Consider the following 20,806-nt stretch of genomic DNA (forward strand, 5'->3'; position numbering starts at 1 on the left):
TTAATCAAGATTGAATTTTATCTGACATTTTGTTGCTCAGTTGCCCAGTTTTGAGCCAACCCTTTGTAACTTTTTGCAGTCTGCTTTGGCCTTAACTATCGTGAGCATTTTATATTATCTGCAAACTTTTTCATAAGTGATCTGGAAAAAGTGGTAAATGTTGAACAGTACAGGTGCCAGTACAGATCCTTGGGGAACCTCGCTATTTACCTCTCTCCATTGTGAAAGCTGACTATTCCTACCCTTTGTTTCCTGTCTTTTAACCAGTTACTGATCCATGAGAGAACCTTCCCTCTTATCCCATGTCTCCTTACTTTGCTTAAGAGCCTTTGGTGAGGGACCTTGTCAAAGGCTTTCTGAAAATCTAAGTGCACCATTATCCCTTGACTCACCCTTGTGCACAATTGTTGGCTTGCCTGAAGCATTCTAATTAGGGCTGTCAAGTGATTAAAAAAATGAATTGCACTGTTAATAGTAGAATACCATTTAAATATTTATTTCTACATTTTCAAATACATTGATTTCAATTACAACGCAGAATACAAATTTACAGTGCTCACTTTATATTTGTTTGATTACAAATATTTGCACTGTAAAAAAAATAGTATTTTCAATTCACCTAATAGAAGTACTGTAGTGCAATCTCTTTAGCATGAAAGTTGAACTTATAAATGTCAAATTTATGTACAAAAAAATAACTGCATTCAAAACCAAAACAATGTAAGACTTTAGAGCAGGGGTGGGCAAACTACAGCCCGCAAGCTGGGGATTGCCCCCTGTGGTGCCACAGGCCCCACGCTGCTCTCAGAAGCAGCCGGCACCACATCCCTGGGACCCAGGGGGCAGAGGGCTCCATGCGTTGCCCTCGCCTCCAGGCACCACGTGCCCCTCCTGGCTCCTATTGCCCGGGAACAGGGAACTGCAGCCAATGGGAGTTTCAGGGGAGGTACCTGGAGGTGTGGCAAGGGAAGCGCACAGAGCCCTGTCTCCCCCCACCCCAGGGGCCATGCACCCCAACTCCCTGCCCTAAGCCCCCTGCCACACCTTGCACCCCTCCTGCACCCCAACCCCCTGCCACACCTTGCATCCCTCCTGCACCCCAACTCCCTGCCCTGAGCTCCTTCCTGCAGTCTGCACCCCAACCCCCTTCCCTAAGCCCCCTCATGCACCCCTCCTCTGCCCCAATCCCTTGCCCTGAGCCTGTTCCTGCACACCGCACCCCACCCCCCTGCCCTGGCCCTGCATACAATTTCCCCACCCAGATGTGGCCCTCAGCCCAAAAAGTTTGCCCACCCCTGCTTTAGAGCCTACAAGTCCACTCAGTCCTACTTCAGCCAATCGCTCAGACAAACAAGCCTGGTTATATTTGCAGGAGAAAATGCTGCCCGTTTCTTGTTTACAATGTCACCTGAAAGTGAGCATGGGCATTCGCATGGCACTGTTGTAACCAGCATCACAAGAAATTTACATACCAGATGAGCTAGATTCATATGTCTTCATGCTTCAACCACCATTCCAGAGGACATGCATCCATGCTGATGACTGGGTCTGCTCAATAACAATCCAAAGCAGAGTGGACTGATGCATGTTCATTTTCATCCTCTAAGTGAGATACCACCAGCCGAAGGTTGATTTTCTTTTTGGTGGTTTGGGTTCTGTAGTTTCTGCATCAGAGTTTTGTTCTTTTCAGATTTTGGAAGGCACTTCAGATTCTTAAACCTTGGGGTGAGTGCTGTAGCTATTTTTAGAAATCTCACATTGGTACCTTCTTTGCATTTTGTCAAATCTGCAGTGAGTGTTCGTAAATCAAATGTGCTGGGTCATCATCCAAGACTGGTATAACATGAAAGATATGGCAGAATGTGGGTAAAATGGAGCAGGGGACATACAATTCTCCCCCAAGGAGTTTAGTCACAAATTTAATTATTACTTTTTTCATGATCATCATCAGCATGGAAGCATGTCTCTGGAATGGTAGCTGAAACATGAAGGGGTATATGAACGTTTACCATATCTGGCACATAAATACCTTGCAACGACGGCTAGAAAAGTGCCATGCAAATGCCTGTTCTCACTTTCAGGTGACATTGTAAACAAGAATCAGGCGGCAGCATCTCCCATAAATGTAAACAAACTTGTTTGTCTTAGCAATTGGCTGAACAAGAAGTAGGACAGAGTGGACTTGTAAGCTCTGAAGTTTTACATTGTTTTGTTTTTGAGTGCAGTTATGTAACAAAAAAATCTACATTTGGTACACTTTCACGATAAAGAGATTGTACTACAGTACTTGTATGAGGTGAATTGAAAAATACTATTTGTTGTATTTATCATTTTTACAATGCAAATATTTGTAATAAAGCAAGCACTTTACACTTTGTATTCTGTGTTGTAATAGAAATCAATATATTTGAAAATGTAGAAAAACATCCAAAAATATTTAATACATTTCAGTTGGTATTCTATTGTTTAACAGTGTGATTAATTGTGATTCATTTTTTTTTAGTTAATTGCATGAGTTAACTGATTAATCAACAACCCTAATTCTAATAGACTGGTGAGGGAAGATTTCCCTTTACAAAAGCCTTGTTGATTCCTCCCCATCATATCATGTTAATCCATGTCTGATAACTCCGTTCTGTTGCTTCAGCATAGACATAGTTTGACTGCTGTATTAGGGGGCACATGTTGAAACCTGTTTCACTGGCTCTCCCCCCCCACTGGAGTGGTACCTGGGCTGCTGGTGCCTGGGGGTGTGGGGGGAGGGGGAGGATGGGCAGGCTTAACGGGGGAGCCCCTGCTGCTCCTGCAGTGACCTGAGTGTGGGAGTTGTGGCACTCTGGCACTCTAGTGCCTCCTGGTGCTGCTATGGCAGCCTTCCTGCTGGAGCTCGCCACTATCCCCTGCCCCTATTGAGCTCCCAGCTGTTCCCTGCCCCTATCCCCTTCTCTTCCCCTGCCATATCCCATCCCCTACCCTTCCACCCCACCTACTTCCACCATTTCGTGCCCCTCTTTCCCTGCCCCCCCTCCCCGCCATGGGCATTCACCATTGTACAGAAAACAGGATGGTGGCCATGCAGGGCGCCAGTAGAAGGTGACAACAACAGGCACTAGGACCTGGTGGGAGGTGCCATCCAGCTGCAGTGGCCACCATCAGCAGGAGAAGCAGCTCTGTCCTGACAGGGACCAAATGAGACAGAAATGTGCTGGGGCGGGAGGCGCAGGGTGGAAAGGACAGAGCCCTCCACCCCTCCGACAGGCCAAGCAGAGCAGCTCAGCACTGGCAGAAATCAGGGGGTAGGGGTGGACATTGACCTGTGACCCCAAGTGCACCCTGCCATATCTTTCCTCTGTTTGGGGGCAGGGGAGACAATGCTCCACTGCACCCATGAGCTGCACCCATGAGCTTCAACCAATTGCCTGGTACTGAAATTAGATCCTGTAATAGCCAGGATCACCTTTGGAATTTTTTTTAAAAATTGGTGTCACATTAGCTATCCAGCAGTCATCTCATAGAGAGGCTGATTTAAGCAATAGATTACATACCACACACAGTAGTTCTACAATTTCACATTAGAGTTCCTTCAGAACTCTTGGGTGAATACCGTCTGGTCCTGGTGACTTCTTATGGTTTAATTTAGTGTTTTTGGAACAAAGTGCCTCTATTGACATCTCAATCTGGGACGGTTCCTCAGATTTGTCCCCTAAAAAGAATGGCTCAGGTTTGGGAATCTCCCTCAATCCTCTGCAGTGAATACTAATGCAAAGAATTCATTTAGCTTCTCTGCAATGGCCTCTTTTTCCTTGAGTGCTCCTGTAGCACCTTGATCATTCAGTGGCCTCCCTGAGTGTTTGGCAGGCTTCCTGCTTCTGATGGACTTAAAAAAAAATTGCTGTTTAGTTTGTGTTTCTTCTGCTAATTGCTCTTCACATTCTTTCTTGGCCAGAGCCTAATTATACTTTTACACTTGACTTACCAGAATTTATGTTCCTTTATATTTTCCTCAGCAGGATTTAGCTTCCAGTTTTTAAAAGATGTCTTTTTTGTCTTTAACCGCGTCTTTTACTCTGGTAGGCCATGGTGGCATTTTCTCTTTGGTGGTCTTATTGCTTTCTTAAATTATTATTTGGGGTATGCATGGTGTTTTTAAAACATTTCCATGCAGTTTGCAGCATTTCATTCTTGTGACTGTTCCTTTTCATTTCCATTTAACTACCCTCTTCATTTTTGTGTAGTTCTGCTTTTGGAAGTTAAATGCTACCGCAATGGGTTTACATGGTATTTTCCCCCCTACACGGGTGTTAAGTTTAATTACATTGTGATTGCTATTATCGAACAGCTCTGCTATATTTACCTCTTGGACCAAATCCTGAGCTCCACTTCAGACATAATCAAGAATTGCCTCTCCCCTTGTGGGTTCCAGGACTAGCTGTTCCAAGAAGCAGTCATTAATGGTGTCTAGAAATTTTATTTCTGCATCCCATCCTGAGGTGACATGTAATCACAGTAAGTGCTTATGCAGCTTCCATACTTCTGCTCTGTGCATCCATTCTAAGCTCTCCACAAATTTCTTTAGCATTGTTTTAGGGGTGGACTTATTTTAATTGATTCTACACAGGCTACGGAGGCATTTCAGACAACTGCTGTAATGACAACCCCTCAGGCCTGTTTACAGTTCTTCAGCTATTCTGTCAGCTTGTACTTTAAATTCACAGGAAACATCCCTATCAGCTAGCCTGAGTTTCTGCAGCTCCTTGAAGTCCTAGTGCTTGCTTCCTCTGAGGAGTCCTAGGGTGTCCTTGTACCATCTGTTCACTTGACACTCCATCCACTCCTATAACATTCTGATTTTTTTCCCCTTTTCTAGCCACACACAGATTCACCCTTGAAACAACTTAACTAAAGGAGGAGATGGATTTCCCATCACTTTAAGTCTTTAAATCAAAATTAGGGGTAACATTTTCAAAAGCTTTTAAGTGATTTTGGAGCCTAAGTCCCTTTTTCAAAAGTGATTTAGACACTTAGGAGCCAATGAGTCTTGGCTTTAGAAAAATTTACCTTAGATGGCTTTCTAAAAGATAAGCTCTAGCTCAGTTCACATTAGCAACCCTTGATTAGGGGGTCAAATATTTTGTGATCCCCTTACAGTTACCCTTCAAGGTCAAGAATTTTCTGTCAGCATCTCAAAACACCCACACATTATATAGACTTTTATCCTTGTTACTGTAAATGTAAGAGTAAGGATGGGGACAGGGGTTCAGGGAGCAAGATTTCCTTTGCTTTACATTGTAATATACATTTTAAACAGCTCATAACCTACCAGTTGAGTAACATTGCTCTAGCTCCATCAGAGATTATGGGCTTGATGCAGGAATTACTGGGTGAAATAAACTCTGATCTCCTGCATAGCTCCTATGTTATGCAGGAGATCAGACATCATCATCATCATCATAATGGTCCTTACCGGCCTGAACAGAATTTTAGATTTTTAAACATATAGCAAACCCCAGTCCCTGCCCAAGGAGCTTACAATCTACAAGACAAGCTGTAATAGGTAGATATGACAAACAAATGCCCGAGTGGGGATTGGCAGAGACAGGATAACAAAAACAATAGATAGATAGGATGTATATATTCTTAGCCAGTCAGGGGCAGGGATTATAACTCACCCCCAGGCTTGCTATCATCAGATTGCATGCATATGCACTTTCTGTGATTACACATGCAGTTGTCATCCTCCAAATTTGGCTCTTCCAGGTGAGCTGAAATACTTCATTTTAAAAAAATACATAAAAAAAATCTGTTAGAGAGCCCAAATCTCCAACCTATGTAACCCTTCTGCCAGGTACAGTCGACAGCAGTATCTAGGGGTTCCTCTTAGCAGTACAAAGCAGCACCAGCTCCAGCCAACACCACCCTGAGTACTTCCCCACTCACAAGCACCAAGTCTGTGTATTACCAAAGGAAAAGGAACCAGCATGAATTTGGGAAAACACCACCAGCACGATTCAAAGTCATGGAACCATCAGCAAACACCCAATCCACCGAAAACTGGGCCATGTCCTTTACCTCAGTTTTCCACTTTGCAGTGTGAAAGTCCAGTGAACAAATAGCCCTTTCACACACCACTTCCCTTTCCCGCACCCCACTGGCAGCTGGTTGGCCTTGGTCAGCGCAGACCCAGAGTTTAGAGGTGTGTTCTGATGGGTTCACACCCCACCCCGAAAAGGGGCAGGGAGCAACAAGCAACGAGGCTCCAGGGCTGCCACTATCTCTGCTGCCCCTGGCCTCTTGCCGGTGCTATTATCTCGGTCGCCACTGGCTGCCCAGGGCCACCTTTGCTGCTTCTGCAATACTGTGTTCTGAGGTTCCGCCATTTAGTCCAGCTATCAGTGATTTCACTGGGTAGTGGAACTTCTCTGACGCCCCCTCTTCACTGTAACACTGTCCCCACACCACGTCTAACCCTCAGCTCGCAGACCTGCTCATCAGTGAATTTAGCTCGAGCAATCACGGAAAGGAAACAAGGGGGCTCAGTTAAGTCTCCTCAGTTCTATCTTTAAACACAGGAAAGGGAAGGGTTAAATCGTAGTTCTTCAGACACACTCCACAGCTTCTGAAAGAAACATCTCCGCCCACCTTACTTTCACCAGGATTTGGCTTCCCTACCCCCAGCTCAGCAAGTGCAGTTCAGTTTAGGGTGACCCCCTCAATCAGGGCTTGGCAAGTACAATTCTGCTGTCCTTTACTCGTACAATAAGGATAACAAATTTCATTACCCCTGCCCTCAGTACTAAAGAGAATTATAACCCAAACCCAGCCAAAACTGAACGTTTTGGAAAGGCAGTTCCATCCGCTGGACACCTGGGCAGAGCAGGTGTGCCCCTGCAAATACTGTCTGCTCCTCTTTCCCCCAGGTCATCACTAGAAGTCAGGGGAGAGCGCATTCAGAGCTGCTTACACATACATAACGAGTCAATACATTTTTCAATAGGGCACTGTATGGCTTTTTACCCACCTTGAGTCAGGTTCAGAGCTGTGTGCTCCCCTTGTAAAAGCTGATGACATCACTAGAGTCCTGAGGGGCTGGGGCTTCTAATACGCTAAGGAACAGCATTTATACATGACTCCAGCTAAACCAAGTCCAAAGTGCGGTTCTTACCTGGTACAGCCCAGCCGTAGGAATGGGGGCCAAACTGAATTAGAACCACATTTTAAGATGTTTTAACACAGTTTGGCCCCTTCCACACTGGCTGGCCACACCATGGGAGGCACTGGTTTAGCTGGAACCATAGTAAATTCAATTTCTAAAAACACTGCGCAGGCCAGCTTATCACAGCGAGGGCTCATCATCAATCAGTGCGTGGAGCTGCAACCCTCCTCTTGCTTCAGGTGTTAGGGATCTAATCAAGCATAGCAGGGGAATGGCAAATGTATAGCTTTTATTGTCGGTTGAGTAACGTAACTCTTTAATGATGGTTCAGTGCTGAAAGACCAGCATCTATTTTTCTAGATTTTTATTGTGACGGTCACATACATTATGCAACAATTTCTCTTTAAATGCCAAAGTTTATTAAAGTGAATGAAGAAGAAGAAATACAGGAAAGGGAAAATGGGTAACAATCACAGTCATAATAATCTGTCACCATTTCTAGTGAGTAAACTTAAAGATGTCAACATTAAATACTTGTTTCTTGTTCAAAGCCCAAAGCAAGCAGAGATCTGGAATGTGGTTTTCTTTTGAGACAATGATAGTCTCACTCTATTCTTTTAATATAAACAAAAGCTGAGAATTGCTTTATAACGGGTTTAACTCCATTCTGCAAGGATTCCTCAGACTAAGGAAACAGGTAATGTAAGGCCATCTTTAAAAAAAAAAATCCATTGAACTAGTGATAAAAATTCTTTCAACTGAATTTGAACTTAGCACTCTCTTCTGCCCCAAGTCTTGTATACGTATGAAACACACTTTACTAAGGCTGAATCAAAGTAAAGCAAGGATCTTGCATTCCTGGATACTGTGGAGAAGAGCCAGTGTTGCAATGGAGAGGCAAGGACCTACAGAGAAAGCAGAAGAGAGGGGCCTCTGAGGGTGGTCCAGCAGTGGTGGCTCACCACAACCGTTAGAGCCTAGATAAGGGATTTGGAAACACTACCACTTCATGCTTTTTAATCTGGTAGGCCCGGTTGCCTCCCTGTTTGGCCTGCCTCATACACTTTTTCCTGCTTCTTGTGCTTCAATTTATTGTGGTCTTCTAGGGCTGTCTAAGATCCCATTCCATAATATTTAACATGGTAGCACACTACAGAAAAATTCATATACAAGGGGAAACAGAGGAAAGCCAGGGCCAGTCCTCATCCCCACAAATCCTCAGTTCCTGTGCCTGCTAGACCCACTGATCGCCAGCATTGGCCCCCCAGACAGATTTGTAGAAATAAGTTATATTGGCAATGGGTGCCCTGACAGCCAGGATATAGACCCACCGGTCAATGGGATCTGTGGTTAATCTACCACTGTTTGGACGTGTTCTGAAATGTAAAGGGACTCATAGGCACTGACTCCATGGGTGCTCCGGGGCTGGAGCACCCACGGGGAAAAATTTGTGGGTGCTCTGCACCCACCGGCAGCCAAGCTCGGGAACGTGGCATGCTCAGGGGAGGAGGCAGGGAAGAGGCGGGACTGGGGCGGGGATTTGTTGAAGGAGTCGGAATAGGGGCAGGGAAGGGGCGGAGTTGGGGCGGGGACTTTGGGAGAGGGCTTGGAATGGGGGTGGGGCCTCATGGAAGGGGTGGAGTGAGGACGGGGCTGGGGGCAGAAGGGGGTTGAGCACCCAGGGGAAAAAGAGGGGAAGTCGGCGTCTATGAAGGGACCCAGAGAATTTCTCTGTAGTCCTGGAGACCAGTTTGAAGCTGATCTTGGCAGCCCTGCTCAAGACAGCTGGAATCCCTGACATGGTAGGAAGTGAAGGCATCAAGGACTGGTTGAACTGGAGATGTGGATCTTCCTGGGCACTAAGTGAAGTGGATTGAAATAGTCAAGTAAAAAATGTTACATTCCAATCCAGAGCAATTAAACTGGAAGTTACAGGCTGGGTGGTTTAAGCTGTGTTCTTTAATGCTTGCTCTTATGCTGAAGTGAAGGAACACGATTATTTGAAAAGAGACTGATGTTACTTACCTTACAGGAAGAGTTTATGAAGGTTCCTTTGTCCAAACTGATCCAACCGTATGTGTGTGTGTGCACAAGCCTGGATCCTTTAACCACAAATGTCCAGTGGGACTTCATCTGTGCCCTGCACCTCCTTGTATCCCCTAAAGCAAGAGTATAAAGCACAGAGCCACCCTAATCACCACTCAGTTCCTTCACTAGTGCAGAAAATCCAGGAAAGGACTCCATATAGGTGAGGAAGGAAGGCTGGCCTGGGAGCCAGGTGGACAAAGGCATTTCGCAGACCTCCAGTTACTATGAGGTAAGTAGCCTCTCTTTCTCCTTTGAGAACTTGTTTGCCTATACTCTGCATTAACTCCTCATTGGTAACAGAACACTGGACATTTCATGTTCACATTGGTAGCAAACAAGTCTGTCGAAGGAATTCCCCATTTTAGGAATACTTGCATAAGAATGTAACACAAGAATGGTCATACTGGGATGGGCCAATGGTCCAGCTAACCCAGTATCCTGTCTTAGACAGCAGCCAGTGCCAGATGCTTCACAGAAAATGAACAGAACAGGGCAATTTCAAGTGATCCATCCCCAGTTGTCCAGTCTCAGCTTCTGGCAATTGGAGGTTTAAGGAGACCCAGAGCTTGAGGGTTGCATTTATGATCATCTTGACTAATAGCCATTGAGGAATCTATCCTCCATGAACTTATCTAATTTTTTTTAACCCAGTTATCTTTTGGACTTCACAACATCCCCTGGCAATAAGTTCCACAGGTTGACTGTGCATTGTGTGAAAAAGTACTTCCTTATGTTTGGTTTAAACCTACTGCCTAGTAATTTCATCAGGTGACCCCTGGTTCTTGTGATGTGTAAAAGATTAAATAGCACTTCCCTGTTCACTTTCTCCACACCAGTCATGATTTTATAGACCTCTACCATGTCCCCACTCTTAGTTGTCTCTTTTCTAAGATGACCAGTCCCAGTTTTTTTAATCTCTCCTTGTAAGGAAGCTGTTCCATACCCTTCATCATTTTTGTTGCCCTTCTCTGCACATTTTCAATTCTAATACATCTTTTTTGAGATGAGGTGACCAGAACTGCACACCGTATTCAAGGCATGGGTATACCATGGATTTATACAGTGGCATTATATTTTCTGTCTTATTATCTCTTTCCTAATGGTTCCTACCATTCTGTAAGCTTTTTTGACTGCCATTGAGTGGATGTTTTCAGAGCATTATCCATGACGACTCCAAGATCTCTTGCTCTAGCTAATTTAAATCCTATCATTTTGTATGTACAGTTAGGATTATGTTTTCCAAGGTGCATTACTTTGTACTTATCTAAGCTGAATTTCATTAGCCATTGTGTTGTTTAGTCACCCCATTTTGTGAGACTTGTTTGTAACTCTTCAGTGTCAGTTTTGGAATTAACTATCTTGAGTAATTTTGTATCATCTGTAAATATTGCCACCTCATTGTTCAGGTCATTTATGAGTATGTTGAACAGAACAGGTCCCAGTACAGAAGACTGGGGAATCCCACTATTTATCTCTGTCCACTGGGAAAACTGACCATTTATTCTAGCCCTTTGTTTCCTACCTTTTCACCAGTTGATGTAAAGACCCCATTATTGAACCCAGGCCCACTGGCAGCATCCTTAGATGCTGTGCCACAGTTGTACACTGCTGCCCCGACCAACAGCCCTAGTGCTAAAGGCCTACAGATCCACAGCAGTGACACTCCAGCCACTGACTGGGTGGACAGGCAGCATGGCATTGAGTACCTGGACTATAAAAAGGCCCCAACTGGAAGAGGAAACTGTATGAGCAACAGTGCTCATAGGTGCTGCCTAGACCACCTTGCCTTGCCACTTTGCTACATTGACCCAACATTGATACCATGCTGCCTCCCTTGACCCTGCCTTGTTACCCTGCTGCCATGTCTGACCTCGCCTCCCCAACCCACCAACCCAGCCCTTTGGATTGGATCTTCCAGCTGCTGACCCCTGCAAGAACACTGACTTTTGCCCTAGACTGCCTCTGAGATAGACTGATCTGTCAGCAACCCGACCACCCAGGCACACTTGACTACTTGCTTTAGACTGTCTTCTAGCCCATCGGGCATTACAGTTACTGATCCATGAGAGAAGCTTCCCACTTATCCTATGACTGCCTACTTTACTTAAGAGCCTTTGGTGAGAGACCTTATCAATAGCTTTCTGAAAGTCCAAGTACACTATATCTATTGGATCATCCTTGTCCACATGCTTGTGGACACCCTCTGAGAATTCCAATAGATTGGTGAGGTATGATTTCCCTTTACAAAAGCTATGTTGACTCTTTCCCCAACATATCATGTTCAGCTACTTGTCTGATAATTTTATTCTTTACTACAGTTTCAACCAACTTGCCTGGTACTGAAGTTAATCTTACTAGCCTGCAAATGTTATCTCTGAAACCACTTTTAAAAGTTGATGTCACATTAGCTATCCTCCAGTCATCTGGTACAGAGGCTGATTTAAGCAAGGGGTTATATATGGCAGTTAGTAACATAAGAACAGCCATACTAGGTCAGACTAAAGGTCCATCTAGCCCACTATCCTGTTTTCCAACAGTGGCCAATGTCAGGTGCCCCAGAGGGAATGAACAGAACAGGTTATCATCAAGTCATTCATCCCCTGTCACCCAATCTCAGCTTCTAGTAGTCCTGCAATTTCACATTTGAGTTCTTTCAGAACTCTTGGGTGAATAGCATCTGGTCCTGGTGACTTATTATAGTTTAATTTATCATTTTTTTCCAAAGCCCACCTTCCCCCCACCCCCACCACACACACACACACTGATACCTTGATCTGGGACAATTCCTCAGATTTGTCACCTAAAAGGAATGCCTCAGGTGTGGGAATCTCCCTCAAATTCTCTGCAGTAAAGATCAGTGTTGTGATAGATGAAGGGGGTTGCTCCCTTTTATGGACACCCAGCCAGCCAGTTAGCTACAAAATCCCTGTTAATAGCTATTCACTAATTGCTTTACCTGTAAAGGGTTAAACAAGCCCTAGGTAAAACAAAGGGAGTGGGCACCTGACCAAAAGAGCTAATGGGAGGGCTAGAACTTTTTTGAATTGGGGAAAATACTTTCCCTTTCTCTGTTTGTTGTTGTTGTTCTCCAGACACAGGGGACAGAGCAGGACAGGGCTGGAGCTATGCTTTAAAAGCTTTAAAACCAGGTATGAAAAAGCATCAAATCATACCTCAAACCTACTTATCTGAAACCCCAGATATGTAAGTAAATCAGGGAATATCTAGGAAGACGTGATTAGGGTTATTTCTTATTGGCTTGTGGACTCCTCTGTGCTAACCCCAGATGTTTGGGTTTTTTTGCTTGTAACCTTTAAGCTGAACCTCAAGAGAGCTATCTTGATGCTTAATTTTTGTAATTGTTTTTAAGATCTAGCAAAAAGCCTAAGTTCCAGATGTATTTTCTTTCTTTTTGTTTTTAGTAAAATTTACCTTTTTAAAGAACAGGATTGGGTTTTTTGTGTCCTAAGAGGTTTGTGCAGATGTTGTTTAATTAGCTGGTGACAACAGCTGATTTCCTTTGTTTTTCTCTCTGAGCTCTTCCCTGGAGGGGGCAGGGAAAGGACTTGAGGGTACCCCACAGGAAGGGATTCCCAAGTGAGCCTTTCTGGATTCTCTAAAAAAGGGGGTTTATTTGCACTTGGGTGGTGGCAGCATCTATCCATCCAAGGTCAGAGAAAAACTGTAACCTTGGGAGTTTAATACCAGCCTGGAGTGGCCAGTATTAATTTTTAGAATCCTTGCGGGCCTCCACCTTCTGCACTCAAAGTGCCAGCATGGGGATTCAGCCTTGAGAAATGTAAATAATTCATTTAGCTTCTCCGCAATGGCCTTGTCTTCCTTGAGTGCTCCTGTAGCATCTCAATCATTCAGTGGCCCCACTGACTGTTTGGCAGGCTGCCTGCTTCTGATGGACTTAAAAAAAATTGCTGTTTAGTTTTTGTGTCCTTAGCTAGCTGCTCTTTCATTATTTTATTTTATTTTTTTGCCTGCCTGATTGTACTTTTACAATTGACTTGCCAAAGTTTATACTTTTCATTTTCCTACCTAGGATTAAACTTCCAGTTTTTTGAAGGATGCCTCTTTGCCTCTAACTGCCTCTTTTACTCTATTCTTTAACCAGGGTGGCATTTTTAGTCCTCTAACTGGTTTTTTTCTTGTAGTTTGGGTATACATTTAGTCTAAGCCTTTATTATAGTGTTTTTAAATTATATCCATGCAGTTTGCAGGCATTTAACTCTTGGGACTATTCCTTTTCATTTCCATTTAACTGCCCTCCTCATTTTTGTGTAGTTCCCAGTTTTGAAGTTAATGCTACTGTGGTGGGTTTCTTTGGCATTTTTCACTCTACGGGGATGTTAAATTTAATTACATTATTGTTGCTATTACTGTATCTAGATTTCTAATAATTAAATCCCCCATTACTATTACCTAGTTCTTCCTAGAAACTGGGATTCATGCCCCAGGAGCAAGTATTCTCAGTGTGAGAGGATACAATGACATCACCGGGAAGGAGGGTCCAAACTACAGGATTGTTTCCCTCTGCTCCAGCTTGATCTTCTCCTTCCCTGAGACTTTCATCCTGCTCAACAGCACAAAGGCTGTCAGACTGGAGGTGGGACTGCTCTATTGGGTCCCTGAAAGTCTCCGTGTACCTCTCTATCTCCCTTAGGTCCGCCAGTTCAGCGACTTTGGTCTCAAGAGCCCATACAGTCTCTCTCTGAAGGCCATGAGTTGTTCACTACGAATGCACACATATATCACCTGCCCTCCAAGCAGGTAATTGTAAGTGCTGCATTCAGCACAATAAACTGGATAACCCCTTGTCAAGGTTCCTTCCCCACTCTGAACGCTATGGTACAGATGTGGGGACCTGCATGAAAACCTCCTAAGCTTACTTTTACCAGCTTAGGTTAAAACTTCCCCAAGGTACAAACTATTTTACCTTTTCCCCTTGGACTTTAGCTGCCACCACCAAACATCTAACCGGGTTTATTTTATTAGGAAAGAGCCTGTCTAGAAACATCTTTCCCCCCAAAATCTTCACCAAAACCTTGCACCCCCCTTCCTGGGGAAGGTTTGATAAAAATCCTCACCAATTTGCATAGGTGACCACAGACCCAAACCCTTGGATCTTAAGAACAATGAAAAAAGCATTCAGTTTCTTAAAAGAAGAATTTTAACAGAAGAAAAAGTAAAAAAGAATCACCTCTAAAATCAGGATGGTAAATACCTTACAGGGTAATTAGATTCAAAACATAGAGAATCCCTCTAGGCAAAACCTTAAGTTACAAAAAGACACAAAAACAGGAATATCCATTCCATCCAGCACAGCTTATTTTCTCAGCCATTTAAAGAAATCATAATCTAATGCATATCTAGCTAGATTACTTACTAAGTTCTGAGACTCCATTCCTGTTCTGTCCCCAGCAAAAGCATCACACAGACAGACACAGACCCTTTGTTTCTCCCCCGCTCCAGCTTTGAAAGTATCTTGTCTCCTCATTGGTCATTGTGGTCAGGTGCCAGCGAGGTTATCCTAGCTTCTTAACCCTTTACAGGTGAAAGGGTTTTTCCTCTGGCCAGGAGGGATTTTAAAGGTGTTTACCCTTCCCTTTATATTTATGACACCCCTACTCTGCGGCTGGACTACTGCCTGCATTATTTTTACTCTTGAATGGTTTTTTGTGTGTCTGTTTGCTTGTTTTGGGGGGAGGGGTGTTATTGGCCTAAGTTTTTAGAGTATGTTTGTTATATGTATATTCCCCTTTTAAACTGTCTTGCAAAACTCCCCTGTTTGCTGCTCCTACCTCCTCTGGTCACGTAGGAGCTGGCTTTTTAAAAATCTATTTTCCCTGAGTTAATCTTGCTTGTCAAGAGATCCTTAAGGTTTTAGAGATCAAAGGATAGCAGGCTAGAGCCTCATTAGTAAGATCTCAGAGTATATCTACACAGCAAAGAAAAACCTGGAGGTGAAGAACGTGTAACACACTGTAACCAGATCCTGGATCTTTTGGATAATTTCTTGCAATCAGTATGCACTTACAAGGGGTAGCCACTAGTGGATCTTGGACTCTTTTGTTGTTATTGTCTGTGTATTTATTACTGAATATGAATATTAAAGATGATGCAAAACTGAATCTGAGGTGATTACAAGACTGACCAGAGTTCTTAGCATCTTTCATACAAAAATCTGAAATCCCCTTACAAACATTAATTAAACGTCATAACACCTTGTGAGGTAGGCAAGTCCAGTATTAATTTACTTGTTTTACTTATGGGTAAAATAAGGTAAAGACCAGTTAAGTTATTATGCTATGGGAAAAACTCCCATCGGCTTTAATTACACAACTAACTGTCATACTCCTTCAGAATATAGAAGACAAATATAAAATAAAGATCAAGGTGAGGCATTAATTGATTGTAGCAATAGAAACAAAAAGGAAAGACGACTGACTTCAGTGGGAGTTTTGCCTAATTAAAGACTGTAGCATCATCAGACTAACAAGAACATTTTTGATAGCATAAGAGCCTTGCATAGGACAAATGAATTTCCTTTAATGCAGTGGGGATACATTAAAATTTGAATGCCTTAATAAATGATATGGAGGAGGTGTTGCCCAGTGGGTACAGTAGATACTGGAAGCCGTTCCATTCTTGACTGTCACATACTTGATGTATGACTTAGGACAAGTCTTTTAATCTGTCAGTGCCTCAGTTGCTCTACTGTTAAAATGGGAATAATTATACTAACCCTCCTTTAAAGCATCTTGAGACCTACAGATGGAAAGTTAAGTCCAGAAGCAACGTCTTGTAATACATTATTTCATAAAAGGGCTATAAAGCTTAATTACTATTTACAAGGTGCTCCCAGATCTTTGGATAAGCATGCTATGTTGTTATTATTAACAATTTATAGCCAAACTTCTGAAAGATTTATAGAGTGTAACAGAGAAATATATCAGAAGATACATCAATTCATTCCAGTACTGGGGGCAATACGTGAGGGGAAAAGGCTGACTAGAATGAGAGTTTTGCCTGAACATGTAATGCAGAATTGGGCCCTTAGTGAGTCAATATCTCATTGAGTTACAGTAACACTGTATAAGTGGTGGAAGTAAATGTGCATCTCTATTTTTTCCTGGGAGTTATTCAGATAATTTTAACGAAGTATTTTCTTTGTCTCCTTTTCATGGGCAGGGGGAGGGGTGCGTTAAGGGAGATTAACTGTGAAGCCATTTGCAAAGTGCTGACATTGTGGGTTTTTTCAGTATTTTGCATGCCAGGATTCCACTTTTTACTCCAAAGATGAGGTTACAACATGAGTTTTAGTTTGTTTCCAGGAGCAGCGGCTATGAGCATTTAAATGGGGCCAGACAGAGTCACCCTGCAACTACCAGCAAGATTCAGACATTACTTTCAGTTTGGTTGTAAACTTCTATAGGAATGTTTGCATTTGTGTCTTCCAGTCTTAAAGGAACATAGCCTTTTCCCCATATAAGGAAAATGAGAAGAGAAGCAGATTACAGTCCTACTATTAAAACCTACTAATGCTAATTTGGTAAGTATATTCTCAGCGGTTGATAAGTTTAAAATTTCTCATTTTTAATATTAAAAAGGAAAATACTTGCTTTGTTTAAATGTAATTCTAAAAATCATTAGAATCTTTCTATTAATATTAAGGAGCCTTTCCTGCAACCACTGAAGTAAATAAAACATACCACTGACAACAATGGCAGGAGCATAGGGTTCTTGCTTTTTTAAAAGCAATTTGAGCATGTTGGTACTGCAACCCTTAATCATGCAAGAAGACCCACTAATACACAAGTAAGAAATCTTTGTTGTAACTTATTTAAATAATATACCTACTACAATCACCATGCATTTCAATGTGAGATTCATCTGGAAACATGATTTTCTTATAAAATGTAATCCTATCCTATTCAGAAGAGGCTGACCTGATGGTTTCTAGTGAAATTAGTTTTCTGTCCAGAACCCTTTACGTTTCATATACTGCAGAACCTTAAAGGAACACAGTCATAATAAAAATAATGTACTGAGGTCAGTGGCTCTCAACCTTTCCAGGCTCCTGTACCCCTTTCATGACTCTGATTTGTCTTGTGTACCCCCAAGTTTCACCTCACTTAAGAACAACTTGCTTACAAAATCAGACATAAAAATACAAAAGTGTCATAGCACACTATTACTGAAAAATTGTTTACGTTCTCATTTTTACTATTAATTATAACAATAAATCAATTGAAATATAAATATTGTACTTACATTTCAGTGTATAGTATATAGAGCAGTATAAACAGGTCATTGTCGTGTGAAATTTTAGTTTCTACGGACTTTGCTAGTGCTTTTTACATAGCCTATTGTAAAACTAGACAAATGTCTAGGTGAGTTGATGTACCTCCTGGAAGGCCTCTATGTACCCCTAAGGATTTGTGTATCCCTTGATGAGAATCACTGTACTAGATCATCCCCTCCACTCAGGTTTCAGAGTAACAGCCGTGTTACTCTGTATTCGCAAAAAGAAAAGGAGTACTTGTGGCACCTTAGAGACTAATCCTCCACTCAGAGTCAGAAGTGGCCTTTCTTCCTCAAGCCCCATGGAAGACCTTCCATGAGGCTCGGTAGGGATCCATACGTATACAATCAGAGGGCAGTAAACTGGGAGTAGGGTTTGGGAGACAGCTGCTCTTCAGGGGAAATCTCACCTCAAATTAACGATCCCTGGGCAGAATTACTTAGGGACTGTCCCCCTCCATGCTTTGGAACCATCACGGATGAAGGGAGAGTACTTGGCAGCACATCTCAGTTGCAACTGTGCTTCCATACGGACTGGGAAAGGAAGCCAGTGTAGAAGCACAAGCATTCACTGAGGATGTTCCTAGCCTCTGGAATTCCTGAGATCCGCATGGGTCTTGGGAAAACCACTGGGTTTGGGGGAACAAATCCCCAACTGGTTCCCCAGGTGGCCAAACTGTACCTCACCAAAGGAGCAATGCCAGGGAAACTCTACAAGTTTTCCTGTCCCTATACAGTTTATTCCCATGTAAAGGATGATGTAGGTCCATTGTAAAACATTATCTGTGAGACTCATAGCACCTTACCGTTTTTAAACAGAATAATGTTAAACATCTAATTTGCTTTTCCTCCATTTATGCAATCTATTTGTGTATGTATTTATTTCCTTTGCATTTCACTTACCTTGGACAGCGAAAACAAGCAGGTCATTTCCGTTTGGGTTTCCAATGCCTCAGGGGATTATTTGTTTAAAAAGAAAAAAAAAAAGAGATTCATTTACATTTTAAAGCCATTTACACAACTGGATTAATAGGAAGGACCCCAGGCTAAAAGAAGTAGGCCCTGGGCAAGTATGTAGTAAAAGACATTTAAGGCAGCAGCTGAAAATGGGCTAGGGGCCTGGACATGAACCTATACACAGGTTTCTGATTAGTGGGTAAAGACTTTTAGCTACTCAGTGGATTCCAGACTGCTTCCCATGCTATGTAATAATTATGAGTAGTATTATTTTCCCCATTCCACTATGGGTGCTTTCATGTGACCCTCTCTAACGCAGGACTAGTTAGTGCTCCTCAAATGCAGGCATGTTGGTTAAATCCGGCTCACTTTACGCAAGTATCCCCATCGAAGTTAAGGAATGCTTAAGTGATGAAGGTGAGAAACAATTGACCACATAGTTTTATGCCTTACTTATGTCACATTTCAGGAAGTATGCACTTTGATCATTCTCCAGCTCATACCATTTTGTCTCCCCGAGATGCCACAACATTGAGAGGAGCTTGTAGGCCATCATTCTGAGTCTGAGTCTACTTTCTCTTCTGTCCTAGAGGAAAGACTCCCAGCTTAAGAAAGGAGCAATTCATCTGAAATAAGGACACTTCTAACTACTCAGTAGGCAGTTTAAAGGAAAAATACCTGGTTTCGCCTCTGATATAACTCAAGTTTGGGTCCCAGCAGATTATACTAGTTCATTCTGGGCTCTATCCTGTTACCTTTACTCACACTGGTCATCCTTACTCTCTCACACCAGTTTCTACTGAATTCATCATCTAAATTTTCCAAAACTTGTTTTTAAAAAACTTACATTAAAAATGTATCAGCACTGCACCAACTAACAGGCACGTCCTTCAGAGCATAGATTTTGTTGCCGAATGCTAGACTGCTGCCGTGTTCCTGAACTACTTTTCTGTTTAATTAATAATCAGGATCCAGACTGTTTTCAGACGAGTTACTTAAGGGAGCAGCAACACAGCCATGAGAGAGTGAGGTACTGATACAGAACTGCCTCTAGGTGGCGTACACCGTCTATTTGTAGTTGTAGACCTTTCTACAATTGTGTTTTTACGGTTCCTAATATTTAAGATCTACTATCCGAAAGCTATTTTTCCTCATATTTCTTGACGTGATCTGAGAAGACAGAGAACAAAAACTGTAGGGAAAAATAGACGATCGTTTCGCTGAAATTAATATGTAAAAGTTTCTGATACAGGAGATAACGAGATGGAGCCGTAAAAATTAAGCCCAAATAGAAGAATACAAAATAATTTCGAGTGAAGAACTAACAGGCAGATCTAACGCATCACACTTTTAAGATAGATATATAATATACACAGAGATTTGCTATCTGCAAGTCAGCTGTATAAAATGGCAACTCAAACAAAATACTTGTTTTCTGTTTTTAACGGGAAATCAAGTCCTATAAAACACTTACTGATGGATTGAGGGAGATGTGGAAATTGTCACTTCCGGGACTTTCGTATGTTACACTCTGACCTACCAATTAAACAACATTGTAAATCTTTCTTTATTGCGTACCTTTCTTCTACAGAGGAGATTTATATATATATATATTCCTCTTTCTCTCTCAGATATGATCAGAGAGTAATTATTCGTAAGAGTCCTGGTCTTTTGGTGAATAATTCGATCGTGCGGTTGTAAATGGTGAGTTCAGGTTACTACTGGAAGCAATTTATCTCTGCAAAACAATAAGACAATCTGTAAAGGAAAGCAGCAAATACGATTAGATCTACAAGACTGTTTCTGTGCAGGATGGATGGCTCTAGGGGGGAAAAAACCATGTTATTTCTCGGTATCCAGAGGCATTTCACTGGACCATTAAAAAAAACCTGACTTTTTAAAAAATGATTTTAGTAAACTATTAAGTCAGCCCTGCATCTGATTAGAAGGCTCGGGGCTGTTGATAATTAGAAGAGATTATTTGTAACGAATCATGACAAATTTGTGGAGGGGAAAGATGGCCTTTTCCAAGTCAGAATACAAGCGATTTCTGGCACAGCCTTTCCAATCAGCTGCAGTGAATTTGTATTGCAGACCAGCGATCCTCTCTCTTCCTTCCCTCGCCAGCCGGATTAACTCTGCGTCTCCCTAACTTTGCTCTGGTGGGATGTCTGGTGCGGGGCAGGGGTACGCAGGGCTGCCTGGGAGACCCCCAAGTGCAGACTCTCGCCCTGGGAATGCTCGGCTCTGAGTTCGGGCAGCGCGGAAGCCGGCAGCCTGGCGTTTGGGCCCCGG

Source organism: Chelonia mydas, chromosome 4, assembly GCF_015237465.2.
Source record: "Chelonia mydas isolate rCheMyd1 chromosome 4, rCheMyd1.pri.v2, whole genome shotgun sequence".
In the NCBI taxonomy this organism is placed as follows: Eukaryota; Metazoa; Chordata; order Testudines; family Cheloniidae; genus Chelonia; species Chelonia mydas.